The sequence below is a fragment of the Oncorhynchus masou genome, chromosome 32 (assembly GCF_036934945.1).
Source record: "Oncorhynchus masou masou isolate Uvic2021 chromosome 32, UVic_Omas_1.1, whole genome shotgun sequence".
NCBI lineage: Eukaryota > Metazoa > Chordata > Actinopteri > Salmoniformes > Salmonidae > Oncorhynchus > Oncorhynchus masou.
In genome coordinates this window covers 11,293,637-11,312,384 of record NC_088243.1, presented here as the reverse complement: position 1 = coordinate 11,312,384, position 18,748 = coordinate 11,293,637, and the positions used below count along the sequence as shown (strand labels likewise).

The following is an 18,748-nucleotide window of genomic DNA, read 5'->3' as shown; positions in this document are numbered from 1 at the left end:
GAGCCAAGTCACAGAAAAACACAGCCATTTTTCCAGCCAAAGAGTGGAGTCACAAAAATCAGAAATAGAGATTAATTCTATCACTAACCGTTGATGATCTTTATCAGATGACACTCATAGGACTTCATGTTACACAATACATGTATGTTTTGTTCGATAAAGTTCATATTTATATAAAAAATTCTCAGTATACATTGGCGCGTTATGTTCAGTAGTTCCAAAACATCCAGTGATTTTGCAGAGAGCCACATCAATTTACAGACATACTCATTATAAATGTTGATGAAAATACAAGTGTTATATGCATGAAACTTTAGATACACTTCTCCTTAATGCAACCGATGTGTCAGATTTCAAAAAAGCTTTACGGAAAAAGCAAACCATGCAATGAGTGAGTGAGTACTGCACCATGAGTGAGTACTGCACTCAGAGACCCAACAAGCCAAAAAGATGTCCACCATATTGTGCAGTCAACAGAAGTCAGAAATAACATTATAAATATTCACTTACTTTTGATGATCTTCATCAGAACGCACTCCCAGGAATCCCAGTTCCACAGTAAATGTTTGATTTGTTCGATAATGTCCATTTATGTCCAAATAGCTACTTTTGTTAGCGCGTTTTGTAAACAAATCCAAAGTCACGAAGGGCGTTCACTAGGAGCAGACGAAATGTCAAAAAGTTCCATTACAGTCCATAGAAACAGGTTAAACGATGTATAGAATCAATCTTTAGGATGTTTAACACAACACTTCTATAATTCCTTTGTCTGTAGAAAAGCAATGGAGCGCGAGCTACCTCTCATGTGAATGCGCGTGACCAGCTCGTGGCAATCTACCAGACCACTGCCTCAAAGAGACCTTATGAGCCCCTCCTTTACAGTAGAAGACTCAAACAAGTTTCTAAAGACGGTTGACATCTAGTGGAAGCCTTAGGAGGTGCAATATTCCACCTTAGGAGGAACAATATCCCACTGTATCTTCAATAGGGAATGAGTTGAAAAATCGACCAACCTCAGATTTCCCACTTCCTGGTTGGATTTTCTCAGGTTTTTGCCTGCCATATGAGTTCTGTTATACTCACAGACATCATTCAAAGAGTTTTAGAAACTTCACTGTTTTCTATCCAAATAATATGCATATATTAGCAACTGGGACTGAGGAGCAGGCAGTTTACTCTGGGCACATTATTCATCCAAGCTACTCAATACTGCCCCCAGCCATAAGAAGTTTTAAGAGCCAATAAAACAGCCATTCTCTCCGGCACCATCTTCCATATATCTCCTGTACTAAGCTATCCCATACACTGCCGGTCAAAGGTTTTAGAACACCCACTCATGCAACGATTTTTCTTTATTTTTTGTTATTGTCTACATTGTAGAATAATAGTGGAGACATCAAAACTATGAAATAACACATGGAATCATGTGGTAAAAAAAAGAAAGTGTTAAACAAATCAAAATATATTTATATTTGAGATTCTTTGTTGCCTTGATGACAGCTTTGCACACTCTTGGCATTCTCTCAACCAGCTTCATGAGGTCGTCACCTGGAATGCAGTTCAATTAACAGGTGTGTCTTCTAAAAAGTATATTTGTGGAATTTCTTTCCCTAATGCATTTGAGCCAATCATTTGTGTTGTGACAAGGTGGGGGAAGGGGGAGGGTATACTGAAGATAGCCCTATTTGGTAAAATATCAAGTCTACATTTGTGGCAAAAAGTTTTGAGAATTACACAAATATTAATTTTCAAAGTCTGCTGCCTCAGTGTCATTAGATATTTTTGTCAGATGCTACTATGGAATACTGAAGTATAATTACAAGCATTTCATAAGTGTCAAAGGCTTTTATTGACAATTACATGAAGTTGATGCAAAGAGACAATATTTGCAGTGTTGACCCTTCTTTTTCAAGACCTCTGCATTCCGCCCTGGCATGCTGTGAGTTTGTCAGAATTTGTGGGTTTTTGTTTGTCCTCCTGCCACTTGAGGATTGATCACAAGTTCTCAATGGGATTAAGGTCTGGGGAGTTTCCTGGCGATGGACCCAAAATATCAATGTTTTGTTTTCCGAGCCACTTAGTTATCACTTTTGCCTTATGGCAAGGTGCTCCATCATGCTGGAAAAGGCATTGTTCGTCACCAAACTGTTCCTGGATGGTTGGGAGAAGTTGCTCTTGGAGGATGTGTTGGTACCATTCTTTATTCATGGCTGTGTTTTTAGTCAAAATTGTGAGTGAGCCCACTCCCTTGGCTGAGAAGCAACCCCACACTCGAATGGTCTCAGGATGCTTTACTGTTGGCATGACACAGGACTGATGGTAGCGCTCACTTGGTCTTCTCCGGACAAGCTATTTCCCCGGATTCCCCAAACAATCGGAAAGGGGATTCAGAGAAAATGACTTTACCTCAGTCCTCAGCAGTCCAATCCCTGTACCAGGCCATCCTCAAAGTCTTTGCCTCACTGTGCATGCAGAAGCACTCACACCTGCCTGCTGCGATTCCTGAGCCAGCTCCGTACTGGTGGTGCCCCGATCCCACAGCTGAATCAACTTTAGGAGACGTCCTGGCGCTTGCTGGACTTTCTTGGGCGCCCTGAAGCCTTCTTCACAACAATTGAACCGCTCTCCTTGAAGTTCTTGATGATCCGATAAATGGTTAATTTAGGTGCAATCTTACTGGCAGCAATATCCTTGCCTGTGAAGCCCTTTTTGTGCAAAGCAATGATGACGGCACGTGTTTCCTTGCAGGAAATCATGGTTGACAGAGGAAGAACAATGATTCCAAGCATCACCCTCCTTTTGAAGCTTCCAGTCTGTTATTCAAACTCAATCAGCATGACAGAGTGATCTCCAGCCTTGTCCTCGTCAACACTCACACCTGTGTTAACGCGAGAATCACTGACATGTCAGCTGGTCCTTTTGCGGCAGGGCTGAAATGCAGTGGAAATGTTTTTGGGGGATTCAGTTCATTTGCATGGCAAAGAGGGACTTTGCAATTCATCTGATCACTCTCACATTCTGGAGTATATGCAAATTGCCATCATACAAACTAGAGGTTGACCGATTATGATTTTTCAACGCCGATACCGATTATTGGAGGACCAAAAAAGCTGATACCTATCAATTAGCCGATTTTATTTTAATATTTTATTTGTAATAATGACAATTACAACAACACTGAATGAACACTTATTTTAACTTAATATAATACATCAATAAAATCAATTTAGCCTCAAGTAAAAAATTAAATGTTCAATTTGGTTTAAATAATGTAAAAACAAAGTGTTGGAAAAGAAAGTAAAAGTGCAATATGTGCTATGCAAGAAAGCTAACGTTTCAGTTCCTTGCTCAGAACATGAGAACATATGAAAGCTGGTGGTTCCTTTTAACATGAGTCTTCAATATTCCCAGGTAAGAAGTTTTAGGTTATAGTTATTCTAGGAATTATAGGACTATTTCCCTCTATACCATTTGTATTTCATTAACCTTTGACTATTGGATGTTCTTATAGGCACTTTAGTATTGCCAGTGAAACAGTATAGCTTCCGTCCCTCTAGTTAGCGCACGCTAACTAGCTAGCCATTTCACTTCGGTTACACCAGCCTCATCTCGGGAGTTGATAGGCTTGAAGTCAAACAGCGCAATGCTTGACGCACAACGAAGAGCTGCTGGCAAAACGCAACAAAGTGCTGTTTGAATGAATGTTTACGCGCCTGCTTCTGCCTACCACTGCTCAGTCAGATACTTGTATGCTTGTATGCTCAGTCAGATTATATGCAACGCAGGACACGCTAGATAATATCATCAACCATGTGTAGTTAACTAGTGATTATGATTGATTGTTTTTTTATAAAGATAAGTTTAATGCTAGCTAGCAACTTACCTTGGCTTACTGCATTCGCGTAACAGGCAGTCTCCTTGTGGAGTGCAACGAGAGAGAGGCAAGTCGTTATTGCGTTGGACAAGTTAACTGTAAGGTTGCAAGATTGGATCCCCTGAGCTGACAAGGTGAAAATCTGTCGTTCTGCCCCTGAACAAGGCAGTTAACCCACCGTTCCTAGGCCGTCATTGAAAATAAGAATGTGTTCTTAACTGACTTGCCTAGTTAAATAAAGGTATAAAAAAAATACATTTTTTTTGTCTAATCGGCGCCCAAAAATACCCATTTCCGATTGTTATGAAAACTTGAAATCGGCCCTAATTAATCGGCCTTTCCGATTTAATCAGTCGACCTCTCATACAAACTGAGGCAGCAGACTTTGTGAAAATTAATATTTGTGTCATTCTCAAAACTTTTGGCCACGACTGTAGAATATGGAAAGAACAGCCCAAATAAGCAAAGAGAAACAGTCCATTGCTTTCAGACATGAAGGTCAGTCAATACGGAACATTTCAAGAACGTTGAAAGTTTCTTCAAGTGCAGTCGCAAAAACAATCAAGCATTACGATGAAACTGGCTCTCACAAAGACCGCCACAGGAATGGAAGACCCAGAGTTACCTCTGCTGCAGAGGATGAGTTCATTAGAGTTACCAGCCTCAGAAATTGCAGCCCAAATAAATGCATCACAGAGTTCAAGTAACAGACACATCTCAACATCAACTCTTCAGAAGAGTCTGTGTGAATCAGGCCTTCATGATCGAATTGCTGCAAAGAAACCACTACTAAAGACCACCAATAATAAGAAGAGACTTGCTTGGGCCAACAAACATGAGCAATAGAAATGTGTCCTTTGGACTGGAGTCCAAATTGGAGATTTTTGGTTCCAACCGCCGTGTCTTTGTGAGACGCGGTGTGGTCGAATGGATGATCTCTGCATGTGTATTTCCCACCGTAATACATGGAGGACGAGGTGTTATGCTGTGAGAGTGCTTTACTGGTGACAATGTCTGATTTATTTAGAATTCAAGGCACACTTAACCGGAATGGCTACCACAGCATTCTGCAGCGATACACCATCCCATCTGGATTGGATTTAGTGAGACTATCATTTGTTTTTCAACACAACAATGACCCAATACACCACCAGGCTGTGTAAGGGATATTTTACCAAGAAGGAGAGTGATGGAGTGCTGCATCAGATGACCTGCCCTCCACAATCCCCCGACCTCAGCCAAATTGAGATGGTTTGGGATGAGTCGGACCGCAGAGTGAAGGAAAATCAGGCCACAAGTGCTCAGCGTGTGGGACTGTTGGAAAAGCATTCCAGGTGACGCTGGTTGAGAGAATGCCCAGAGGGTACAAAGCTGTCATCAAGGCAAAGTTTGGCTATTTGAAGAATCTCAAATATAAAATATATTGATTCATTTAACTTTTTTGGTTACTACATGATTCCATATGTGTTATTTCATAGTTTTAATGTCTTCACTATTATTTTACAATGTAGAAAATAGTACAAATAAAATAAAACCCTTGAATGAGTAGATGTTCTAAAACTTTGACCGGCAGTGTAAATCTCCCATACATGCTATACTCCAACTGCCTCTTTACCCCAAACCTACAACCACAAAGCATACAGACAACATAAATAAAGCTGAAAATATTACATCTGTTATTATGAATCATTTAAAAAGAGTATGCATCCCTCACACTAGTTATTTGAGTGGATTTAAAATGTCTGTACTCTGCCTAACCTTCTCTCTCTAAACTAAATCAGGAATGTTGAACACATTATGTTATAATGAATTTAAAAAGGGTATGTATTCTAGTGTCTTTTCCCCAAACAATCTTGAGTTGTGACCAGTAACTGAAGGCTCACTGGTCTCCTCCTTGTGGTATGATACTAACCCTAACCCTCGTGGTATGATGCTGTGACTGACTGGCTCAAGTGTCCAGAAAAAAAGAACCATTCATTCGGTTAAATGACATGATGCCCCGGAGGTCAGAAACAGTCAAATCTAGATGCTTGCCTGCATGCATCCAAATTGGTACCCCATTCCTTATGAAGTGTATTACTTTTCACCGGGACCCTTTGACCAGTAGTGCACTATATAGGGAACAGGGTGCAATTTGGGACGCAGACCTTTTCATTTCAACCGTCGGGTTGAGAAATGAATGAACAAATGATCTAGGCTGTTGTCCATTGAGAGGCATAGCACTGTCAGACCATAGACAGATCGCCACTGCGTCCTTCTTATAAACAGTCTATTGTGGGGTGACCACATGATATCTCATGCCTCCCAGTGCTTATTTTGCATGGTATGTTCAACACAACACGTCCTACGTCATTGTAAGCTGCTATGAAAAACAGCTGTCTTGATGTCTTCACTTCTATGAAAAATCCCTTCTTACATTATGCTCGTGAATGTAATGGCCATAGTTACATTCCCCATCCAAGGTCCTGCTTAATACTTCACTTTGTATACAACCGTCTGATGCTCGTCAGTCAGAGTAGAGGGAAAGCCTCAACCAGGCACCTTTGTTACAGTATGACCCTCAGACAAACGGAACAGATGGGTTGCAGATGCCCTGGGCACGTCCTGACAGGGGGAATCTCCATTGAAACTACTGAACCATAGCATCAGTGCTTCTCTCCCTCTCTAAGCAGTAACTGAGGCAGTCCCCTGTAACAGGTCTCACCAGATCAGAGGAGTAAAGGACAGTCACATTACCAGTTGACAATTGGGCCGGAAGGTATCTGAAGACAAAACATCTTCCTCGTCTCGTGTCCTGAGGCCCCTGTATGTCTGGTGATAAGAGATCTGTCTTATGGTGCTCCTTTCAGAAACAACGCTACAGTGGATAATTCACCTGACTGCTTGTGGTGGAGCTGGAGCCATCTGGGGATGCTCTCACTAACACACACACACTTCAGATGAAGCATTGCATGTAACGGTCAAATATAGGCTTGAGCGGTATCCACATTTTATATTGTCATATCATCCTCTCATCCTTGGATTTATGCCATTACCCGGTTTAGTACACAAGGGGGCAGAAAAGTACACAAAAACCACAGAAAAGCCCATTGTGTGTCTATTACCAGAATGCTAACAAAAATTCCACAAGTTATATAGAATTTACATCCACAACCATATGTAGGAGCTACTGAATGTCAAGATAGCAGTGGCAGCTGTACGGAGAGCTCATCGAAAGGGCTTTGTCTTTGACACGGCAAAGCTAACAATGATGCCCCTAGTTACTAATTCAGCCACTTTGATGCAGTGCATTCGGGAAAGTATTCAGACCCCTTGACTTTTTCCACATTGTTAATTTACAGCCTTATCTAAAATTGATTAAATTGTTTTTCCTCATCAATCTACACACAATATCCCATAATGACTAAGTGAAAACAGTTTTAGACATGTTTGCAAATGTATTTAAAAAATCAAAACAAATACCTTTACATAAGTATTCAGACCCTTTGCTATGAGATTTGAAAATGAGCTCAGGTGCATCCTGTTTCCAGTGACCACCCTTGAGATGTCTCTACAACTTGATTGGAGTTCACCTGTGGTAAATCCAATTGATTGAACATGATTTGGAAAGGCACACAATTGACAGTGCACGTCAGAGCAAAAACCAAGCCATGAGGTCGAAGGAGTTGTCCGTAGAGCTCCGAGACAAGATTGTGTCAAGACAGATATGGGGAAGGGTACCAAAAAATGTCTGCAGCATTGAAGATCCCCAAGAACACAGTGGCCTCCATCATTCTTAAATGGTGGAACCACTAAGACTCTTCCTAGAGCTGGCCGCCCGGCCAAACTGAGCAATCGGGGGAGAAGAGCCTTGGTCAGGTGACGAAGAACCCAATGGTCACTCTGACAGAGCTCCAGAGTTCCTCTGTGGAGATGGGAGAACATTCCAAAAGGACAACCATCTCTGCAGCACTCCACCAATCAGGCCTTTATGGTAGAGTGGCCAGACAGAAGCCACTCCTCAGTAAAAGGCACATTAGCCCGCTTGGAGTTTGCCAAAAGGCACCTAAAGGACTCTCAGACCATGAGAAACAAGATTCTCTGGTCTGATGAAACCAAGATTGAACTCTTTGACCTGAATGCTAAGCCTCATGTCTGGAAGAAACCTGGCACCATCCCTACGGTGAAGTATGGTGGTGGCAGAATCAGAACAGAGAGATCCTTGATGAAAACCTGCTCCAGAGCGCTCAGGACCTCAGACTGGGGGCAAAGGTTCACCTTCTAACAGGACAAGAACCCTAAGCACACAGCCAAGACAACGCAGGAGTCTCTAAATGTCCTTAAGTGTCCCAGCCAGAACCGGGACTTGAACCCGATCGAAAATCTATGGAGAAACCTGAAAATAGCTGTGCAGCAATGCTCCCTATCCAACCTAAAAGAGCATGAGATGATCTGCAGAAAAGAATGGGTTAAACTCCCCAAATACAGGTGTGCCAAGCTTGTAGCGTCATACCCAAGAAAACAATGCTGTAATTGCTGCCAAAGGTGCTTCAAAAGGGTCTGAATGTGATATTTCAGGTTTTTTATACATCTGCAAAAATGTTGCTTTGTCTTTATGGGGTATTGTATGTAGATGGATAAAAATATATATAATTTTAGAATTTTAGAATAAGGCTGTAAGGTAACAATGTGGAAAAAGTCAAGGGGTCTGAATACTTTCCAAATGCACTGTTTCAAGCAAGTTAAACTTAGGGGTCCCGTTCTGTGATTTTCACGCAGGAAAAATATATAAAATGCAGAAATATTGTTTTGTAAACACAGCTCTAACATGCTTATTGTAATTTCTGCTCGGCAACAGACTAATGTTATGCTTTAGTTGCACTTCTCCACTCGGATGAGAATTCACAAAGGGGCATTCTAACAGCAGACAGCGCTCTGACTGACGGGTAGCTACTTTTCGCGGTGTAGCCAGCCTAATTCTTTGTAAAAATGCAAGATTAACTTTAAGCAAAAAAAATGTGAAATGTAGCTGGCTACAATCTTCCTATGATAAACATGCTGGCCATGCACCGTAATTTAAAAAAAAAAACACCAAAAAATAATAAATTCCATTGTTGTCATCTGATGAAAATGAAGCTATTTTCTGCCAGGTGTGTTGCACTATGTATTTTCTGTGAAGGAAAACTACAGTTGCACGTCCCTGATCACTCTACTGAAACAAAAAAAACACTTGACTTGCAATATAAAACACGACCCCTGTATATACACCGCTAGACTCACCTGCCCCTGCTTTCTCCCGTTGTGCTGTTTAACAAACAAAACACGTGACTGGCTCAATCGTCAGCATCATTATGCAAAGTAATGTGACAGGTGAAATTAACACGATATGCTTTATCTCCAAACGTATTGCACAAGTTGACTGCAGATATTTACTTAAATTGATACAAATATTCACATTTATTGAACAACTTTAAAGAAATAGTTTCAACGGTATTGACAGTATTGAAAAACCATCCCGTGGCTATTTCCAAATATCTCGGTTTACCGCCAAAAGCTCGTCAAATAGGGGGCACTTATATTTGTCCTGTTTCACCCATGTACAACCTCTTATCTGTACAATTATGGTGAAATAGACATTTTGTTTTTTTGCATATCCCTCCCCCTGAGACACCCTCAGAAAGTGTGGTCATGGCCAGGGACCAACCATTATTAACGGAGACCCTGGAGCCATTAGGGTTAAATGCCTTGCTCAAGAGCAGGGATCGAGCAAGCAACCTTTCAGTTACTGGCCCAACGCTAACCACTAGGCTACCTGCCGCCAATATAGAGATACAAATCCGCACATCTCTTATCTCCTCAGATCACTCCTCTATATCAATTCCTACTTCTGTGTCAATCATCTCAGCCTAATAAGAGTTAGCAAACACATAGGCCTTCGCATTCACTCATTCATTTGGCCAACTATCAAGCATTCAGCATGTGCAACAGGCCTGCTACAGTACATATCCCTTTGTCATGTATCAGCACAAGTCTAACAACAGGGGAATGGGTCATATACATCATAGCTATCATGTCCATCACAACAATCTCTTAGCAGGGTCATACTGTACACACACACGGCTTGGTGAAAACAGAACGACACTAAAAGGGAAGGAACCAGAGACACAGCAAATAACAGCAGATCAATTATTATGATACAACTTCTCCACAGCCACGAAAGAGGTCTATTATTACAGAACAGCGTCGTTGATCCTATGAAATAAGGCAAACCAACACTAAACTAGCAAACCAACACTAAACTAACAGGCATTAGTCCACCAGGTCCTCCAGTTGAGTGTGAGGGTAACGGGGAAAAGTAAAGATCTTTTACAATTCTCACCACAAGTTGGCAGCCTGTTATGTCCGTCCCCCTCCCCCGTCCCCCGCGCTTGACAGGAGGAATGGCAGTCCGGTTCCTCGTTGTCTTTTCAAACTTGACTGACTTCAGAACACTCAGTGAAGAACAATGCAACTTCAACTCAAAGGAGGAGGAGTGTCCAGCAAACAGAAATATAGCCAGGGCTGCTGTGAGGGTAGGGCTGTGTGTTACCAGCTGGGTCTTTCTGCTCACTACCACACACACACACTGACTAACTGTTCATTCACTAGATAACATAAACCAATCTTTTTTTTATTTATTTAAGCAGGCAAGTCAGTTAAAGAACAAATTCTTATTTTCAATGACGGCCTGGGTTAACTGCCTGTTCAGGGGCAGAACAACAGATTTGTACCTTGTCAGCTCGGTTACTAGTCCAACGCTCTAACCACTAGGCTACCCTGCCGCCTCTCTCTACTGAGTGTTAGGGTGTGTGTGTGTGTGTGTGTGTGTGTGTGTAACACGCCGTTTCACAAGTTTGAACCACGAAAGTTTGTTCAAGCATGAATAAGGAATTGATACCACAAATAGGTGACGCTCAATGAGTATGGGGATAAATCAACTTAGACACAGAAGGAGCAAGGTTTAGTGATGATCATTCAGCCCAACGTCTCACTGACCACCAGCAGAGGGCAGCAAAAGGCAAGTGAACTAGCCCATCCATACATTCTCCCCTTCTTGGTTCACAGAGGGTGAAGGAGACTGAGGGAATCCTAAAAAGTTCATTTATATATTAGGTATTCTAACAAAAACATACTATCTATGATGACAAGGCGTCCTGTGTCTTCATAAGATCTTGGAGAACCTACTCATGGTCAATATTTACAAAGGGTAGCCATCTGAACAGCCTCTGGTAAGAAACTCCCAATCGTCCTAAAACAATCCTAATCAAATGAACGTCTCCATGTAAACACAGTCCTATGACTCTGGAAATTAACAATAATGCCCCCCCCCCCCATGGACTAAATTCAAAATGTTTTAACAGAACAAAAATGCAGCTCTTAGTCTGACCTTTGACTGGCCCCAATATAAGCCCACTCGCCCTAGTATGAGATTAGGGTGGTTAAATCCTGTGTCTGTCTCCTAATATTAACCTCATTGTCTCCAGTGTACAGAGCTATGGCAGGGCAGCCAGGAACACTATCATTAGATCAGTGGTAGTGCTTCTAGTGCAGGGGCAGATGGATGAGTGAGGTAGGTATGTGCTGCACCCCCCTGAGGAGGAGGTGTGCTGTCTGTCTGGGTCTGCCAGTTCCTCCTGAATATGATCATAACAGACAGCTACACACACACACACACACTGAGTACTTGTTCAATCTGACCTTGTTTGGAATCACATTAAAAACGGCATCCCTCCCTCCCAAGATGATTATAATTATGGCTTCAAATTAAAGCTGCAATATGCAACTTTTTGGGTGGTCAAACCAAATTCATTCTCATAGACTTGCTTTCAAAGTGCTAGATCTGTTCTGTGTGTGCTATTTTTATGCTTTTCGTTCTTAAGTTAAGTTTTTGCGTCTTTTACTTTCGGTTTTGTACAACAGTTTCAGAAGAGCTGAAAATACAATATTTTTGGTTATGGAAAATACATTTCACACCGGTTAAGATGGTACAATGATTCTCTACAATATACTTGCTTGTTTTGTCACATTACTGAAATTAGGCGAACTATTATAATTTAAGCAACAATCAAACAATTCTATTTAGTTTTTATATTTACGAAGTAAACAGTAGAGGGTCAATTTCCGCAACAACTAGGGGGGTTGAAGCGCGAGGCTAAACTTCCCCGCTGTTAAGGTCCCATTAGCTACCATCTTATAGCAGTATGAAGCGCACCCGTGCACATGTGCAGACACTGACTGTGTGAGCGCAAAGTCTTGCATCGCTTGCGTCAAACTCATCTCAAATGGGCCGTTCCTCTGCTCAGACGTAAGATCTGAGCAACACCTGGATAGATATTTTAGGTATCAGCTCACCTAATCAACGTGGTGTTCCCCTGAATTGATATTGCATGCATCAACCAATGGTTGGGTGCCACGTCATTAACAGGTTTGTTAATTATTTTATTTCCGTTTACAAAATAGCTTTTTCATGATTCGTTTTGATTTAGTTTACTATAATAGCCTTGGCTCCCACCCTCCTCTCTCCCTTCCATCTTTCCTCCCACCATCTCCTCTTCCTTCCCTCTATTCATTGACCGACAATAGACCATCATTACCACACAGAAGAACAGTAAACTAGACCTTCTAATGTTGAGACGTGTGCCACAGATGCTCTCTCCTGCATGAGCTCCCCGCATAGAGACTGTTGCTATAAGGATGTGGAAGAGGCTAAACTAATCCCATCGACCACATCAGAACGCCACAGAGCGGGTGTCTGCTCAGACATTTATTGTGTAATATAATTTCCTTCTAAGATTCACGGATGAAACAGAACGGCGTTGTAAAGGATCTGAATGACACTTTAAAAGAGGATGGGAATAATCAGAACGAACGCTGAGCATTTCTCTTTATCAGTAGGCTAACTGCCCTAGCCCAGGGGATTGGGACATTGACCTTAAATCCATTAGCAGGGACTTTCATAGCAGGCTGACAAACGTCCCCCCCAAAAAAAAACTCCAGGCAAGAAGAGATCCCCTTTACAATTCAACAGCAAAGAGCTAGGGGGAGATGGGGAGAGACAGACAGTGAGAGATAGCAACCAAGAGAGAGTGATGAAAGAGACCGAGGGAGATGATCACTTTTTTAAAAGATGGAGAGAGCAAGAGAGTGACAGGAGAGGGGGTCGTTTTCCCTCTATGGTTGAGGAGCCTGTCTGTCGATTGTTCCTGGCCCCTGAAGCATGTTTAATTCAGAGATTCTGAAATAATTACATCAAGCTTCATGCATTGGTAATTAACCCACATGGCGTCTCCACATGACACATTCATCCCCATGTTGGGCACAACGTTTGACCAGGGAAGACATCAATTATGGAACAACATGATAGATTTTAGGACGGCTGAATGGGGTGGGAGAAAATGGAAAAACATTTTCATAAAGATTAAATTACACCTGCATTGAATTAATAAATGATTGTGCTTTAAACATACAACATATTATACATTTGCTTCCTCTCGGTTGTAAAAAAAATAATGTCTGATTACTATCCAGTTTTATCACAAACCACCTGTGAAGCAGAAGCAGTGGATTGGACAGTGAGGAGACTGACAGGATCTTCTTGTACCGGATGAGACAGGTGCAGGACCAATTGGCCAATAAGCTTAATACAGAAAATAACAAACAGGACTTTGACAAATACTTGAATAAATCAAAGATATTCTCAGTATAAACTATTCCGGTAACAACTGTCTATAGCCAAACACAGGTGTAACTCTACTCTAGCCAACTTGTTACCTGCCCAGCCTGCTCTCACCCAGGCAAAGGCCAACTGACCACCTAAATACTCCAGGAACTCTCATCATGATAGCCCCAAAACACATATCTACCATAAATGCGTAATTTCCCATGGACATGTACCATAAAACAACAGTTTTACTTAAACACACACTTCAATAAATTGCGCAATAATGCATCAGGTAGGTTCAATTAAATGATTATTCTCTACCAACACTTCAATCGTTATTCTAATAATATATTTCACATTGCTAGAGCATGTATGTTTAAAATGGCCAGCTTTATAGACAGTAGAAACATGGTTAACAAGTTACATTGTTTTAGTTAATGTAAATGTAAATGTAGTAACTGGCGTGCACAACTAACAATTGACTTTGGCACCTTATGTCAATGTATGGTTGTCAAATGGATTGCGCAACCCTATCCAACATTCTCTTTTGTTTCAGGATCACGGTCTATAAGTCACGGACACGCGCTCCATGACACCACCCCTCTGAAAGTTGTGAGGCTCCCTTAAATATTGCAGTGTATATGGCAACTCTGTACAATACAATTGTGTTTTATTTTCTAGTTTCTTAGCTACCAGACTCAAGATATTGCTCATAAATCCTCAAAAACGTTGAAATGACTGACTGTTCCTCATCAAAACTTCACTTACATTTTAGAGCCATTAAATGTGTGTTTGATACAAGCTGTGCAATACTTGGAGGAATATGACTTATAATTCATGACTAATTATTACATTTTCAAAGTATTTCTGCTTAAATCCTTGTGGTTTAACCATTCTGCATTATTCAGGTTAAGATTATTTTTTCATAACCTGGTCACTGAGTTATATCTTATCCAGCTCGTCGGGACACATTATGTTCCTCATTTATGTTGGTATGTGAAGCACCGACTGCTCAGCATTTCACTCTATGAAATGTGCCACATAAATAACATTTAAATTGATTTGATCATGGAAATACGAAATGGAATGCATCTCACTGAATCCTCCTTTGAGCCTCAATCTCAACCAATACTAACTGGACACATAGCAGGAGACTGGTGTGGCGTCTGTGCATTCAGGTGGCTGAACACAAATTGACAGGGCTGAGAAACGTGGTCATGAGGGCGTTAAAACCACCCCATGTGTGAGTTACCCACACAGAGAGTAAGGCTAGATATTGACTGAAAGAATCAATGGGATTCACGGTGCACATTGAAATCGCTAAAACAGTATTCTGTTCTCTTATTTCTTCTGCATGATGTTCTGCCCTTTGCCAATGTGCTCAGAATTATTTTTAAGTGTACAAAATATGCCGGTTTCAATGGGCATGAGTACAGAGCCCAACTGCCCTAGGAGGCTCTATTAGCGGGCCTGTGAGCTGCCATTAGTGGGAGAAGGATCAGACAGGTTCAATGATCCATACTGTAATGTAAAAGGTCAATAGCAGCCGATCAGACTCTCACCTGACAGACTGGCAGACTAGGTACAATATAAAACATTACACCTTGTCCTCTGTGATTTATTGTGAAACCATAACCAGTGTTCAAAGTCACTCTGGATTCTCATGCAATTCTTCTGATGGAAGTAAGAGAATGCTGCTAGCTGGCCTAATTGCTTTAATGACTCCCCTCCACAGTGGAATCAGTATCGGATCATGTAGCTAAGGATGTCCTTGGAAAGAGGGACAGACGGAGGAGATGGGGAGTTTGAGTCAAAGTACACTGAAGAACTAAATGATGTCAGACAGAAGACAATGTTCCCAGCACTGTAGTGATGTCTGTGGGAGCTTTTGGTTGTCAAGTGGAGTCGAGTGTAATTAGTGGAGAGATAGTGTAGAGAGGGTGGAGTAGTTGGTAGAGGTTAAGGAGGAACATTTGAAGTACATGAGCAGTTTGTTAGATTCAGTCTCTTGAAAAGATTATCTCCCATAGGGCAGAGACAGGCCATCACTCAGAACACTCCCACAGTTAAGAACCCTTAGAACAAAAATAAAAGAACACTTAGAACAGCTCCTTTTCAATCCCTGTGAGCACCACGCTCTCTTTCTCCTTCACACCACAGCCAAAAGCACTGAGCGCTTTACATTTACTTCAGTCAGTTAATGCTCTACTTAGACAATAGGCTTTTAGTGATGAGGGCTCTGTTGAAACAAGTCATTTTGTCTCTGGTGCAACAAACCTCTCAAATGGCCCCCCTCTCTAGTTCTCAGCACACCTGTGTCACCAATGACACCCTATTCACCAAATTATTGCACTACTTTGACCTGAGCCCTATGGGCCCAGGTAAAAAGTAGGTAAGGGAATAGGGCGCCATTTTGGAAGGCGCCATTGTATAGCTTCAATGGAATTTAGGGACCACAAAGGAAATACTGTAGATATTCTTTTGGTGATATCCGAGTCACATTTTTTTAAACTGGCAAATAAAATCAAATAGGCCACAGTTAGTATCTCTGTCCTGATTGATATCTCCATCACCTGTTTGTCTTCATGTGCTACCCTGTCTCTTAACATCCCCACTCACTGTCTCTTGCTTCCCTTTCTTCCATCCCTCCGGCTCACTCCCCCCCCCCCCCCTCATCTCTGGATCTCTCTCTCATCTAGAATATTTCTTTATCCCTGTCAGGCATCTCCCCAACTGTTTCCAAGAATAGACTAAATAGGACCTTTATATCAGAAAATACAGCAAGTGAAGTAAAAAAAAAAGAATGGGATGCATGAATAAATACTAATGTAGACTAATGGCCTTAAATGGAGGTTGTGACTCAGTCACAGATGTTTCAGCACTGTGGCTAGAAGCATGTCAGTCACGGAGAGAGGTCACGTATAGTACAGTGCACACATTGTCAGTATGTGTAGGTTATCCCTGCGGGAATTAAACCCACAACCTTCGAATGGCTAGACCCATGCTCTTACCAACTGAACCAAAGAGGTAGAAACCCCCCTCAGTTTAAAAAAAGCACCAGATTTAAAAACAGAAGAAAGAGGATTTATTTGCTGTACACCATCCTGTAAAATGAAACAAATTCAGGAGAGGAGCAGATAGGGGAAATCCCTGGGCCCTAGCCTTAAAAAGGTGCAATCTGCAATATCCCTCAGTTTTACAGCAGGGATGCAGTTTCTCTGAAAAACGAATTACATACTGTAGCTTTAAAGCAAATCAGATTAAAGGAGGAAGTAGAGGATTTATTAGCAGTGTCTCATCCTGCAGGGAGGGACAGGTTAACACTGTACCTGTCCACCCGTTTCCTCTCATTCCTCATAAAACATTCTGCACATCCTGCATTTCCCTTATCTGAGCTATCACTATGGACACCCACCCACCCTTCCTGTTTATATGCTGACTGGCTGGGACACCAGTGCACATGACGTAGAAGATGCATTTCTGGTTTGATTGTGGGTTTACTGTCCTAATAAATATATAAGAAATAAAAACAATGGTAAGAATAAGAGGATCAAGACAGAAGGTAGACAGAGAGAGTCCTTATGCTGCTCTTCATGAGACAAACTCCTGAGGCCAAAGTAAAGAGCATCTCTAAAACCAATTTACAGTGTTTGTTATCCAGTGTAGTAGAGCTCAATAGTAGTAAATCCTTGTGAATGAGCCAGACAAGGACACAGTGGTGCTCCACTGCTCCCATGGACGACATGTATCGTAGAGCAGCTATGGGAAGTCATCTGTCACTCACTGACCAAAAGCCATCAAAGCAATAGCAGATTCTGTCTATTCTGTGTATGATCTTCTGTATCTCAGTTGGTAGAGCAGGGCGCTTGCAACGCCAGGATATTGGGTTCGATCCCTGACTAAGTGACTTTGGGTAAAAGTGTCTGCAACATGGAATCCCCCTCACCCCTTTTTTTAAAGATTAATAGTAGCTTTCCAACAAGCATCACTGATATGGCCCACCCAACTACCTCATCCCCATAGTATTTTTTTTTCTTCTTTTTTTTTTGCACCCCAGTATCTCTACTTGCACATCATCATCAGCACATCTATCACTCCAGTGTTAATGCAAAAATGTAATTATTATTTCGCCACTATGGCCTATTTATTGCCTTTACCATCCTAATCTTACTTCTTTTGCACACACTGTAAATATTATTTTCTATTGTGTTATTGACTGTACGTTTGTTTACTCCATGTGTAACTCTTGTTTTTGTCGCACTGCTTTGCTTTATCTTGGCCAGGTCACCGTTGTAAATGAGAACTTGTTCTCAACTGGCCTACCTGGTTAAATAAAGGTGAAATAAAATAAATAAAACTGACTAACAGTGCAGGAAGATTAGTGTCTGGCAATAGATGGCCAAACCACCCAAGTGCATCCATCTATCCACACGAAAGCATAAAGACTGCTCTCTGAAAATCAAACAATAGCCTGAGTACTTAACCCAGACATACCGAAACCAGAAACACTAGACAACTTAACCCAGACATACCGAAACACCAAAAGAGATTACTTATCCTACTGCATACCACTTTCGGTAAAAGAGCCACAACCGTTGTTGTTTGAGCCTCTTCTACTTTATTATGGTACTACGGATTAAAACTGGAAGAGCTGGTAGATTTGCTTGTGCTGCATTATAGTGTACATTCACAGGATCACCTCAGGATAAGATGAATGTAGTACACACGCACGCAGAAACTTTAACAGTGTTATTCATTTGCAAGAATCTCCTCCACTGCAAACATAAATCTCCACTGCAGTAGTACCTCGATACAGGCCCACGGTGTAATAAACACACACTACCACCATCCACCACTTTATAATCCACAGGGGAGTCGTTTGACCTTGGGTGTTAACTTAATTGTTCTGCTGTCTTTTGGATGGTGTGTATGTGTCACACTTTAAGTGCTCCTCTCCAGGCTGTGATGGGGGAGATGACAGGGAGACCCAGATTAGTCTTGATAGTAAAGCTCAAGTGCTAGAAACAGCCCTATTACTCCAATATACATATATTCAGGGCCACTGTTCTTGTTGCTTTCCAGGACTGAACATACAGCAGCCCACAGATATATTGACCTAGAGATATAGGACATTATGCTATACATACAGTCCCAAAAGTTTGGACAGCTACTCAAGTTTTTTTTTTGTACATGTT

General features: G+C 41.5%; 1 protein-coding gene across 3 annotated transcripts in view; it reads right to left on the bottom strand.

Moving 5' to 3' along the window:
• The window catches only part of LOC135525569 (SAM and SH3 domain-containing protein 1-like), a 103,978-nt gene that overhangs the window by 23,508 nt on the left and 61,722 nt on the right, over positions 1–18,748 (bottom strand). Inside the window, exon 1 of one of the 3 annotated variants that reach the window (XM_064953263.1) lies at positions 10,233–10,313. The exons of the other annotated variants lie outside the window; for them this stretch is intronic. The gene's annotated coding sequence lies outside the window, so the exon portion shown is untranslated. Of the gene's footprint in view, positions 1–10,232; positions 10,314–18,748 lie in introns of those variants that run through there. 3 annotated transcript variants of the gene reach the window in all.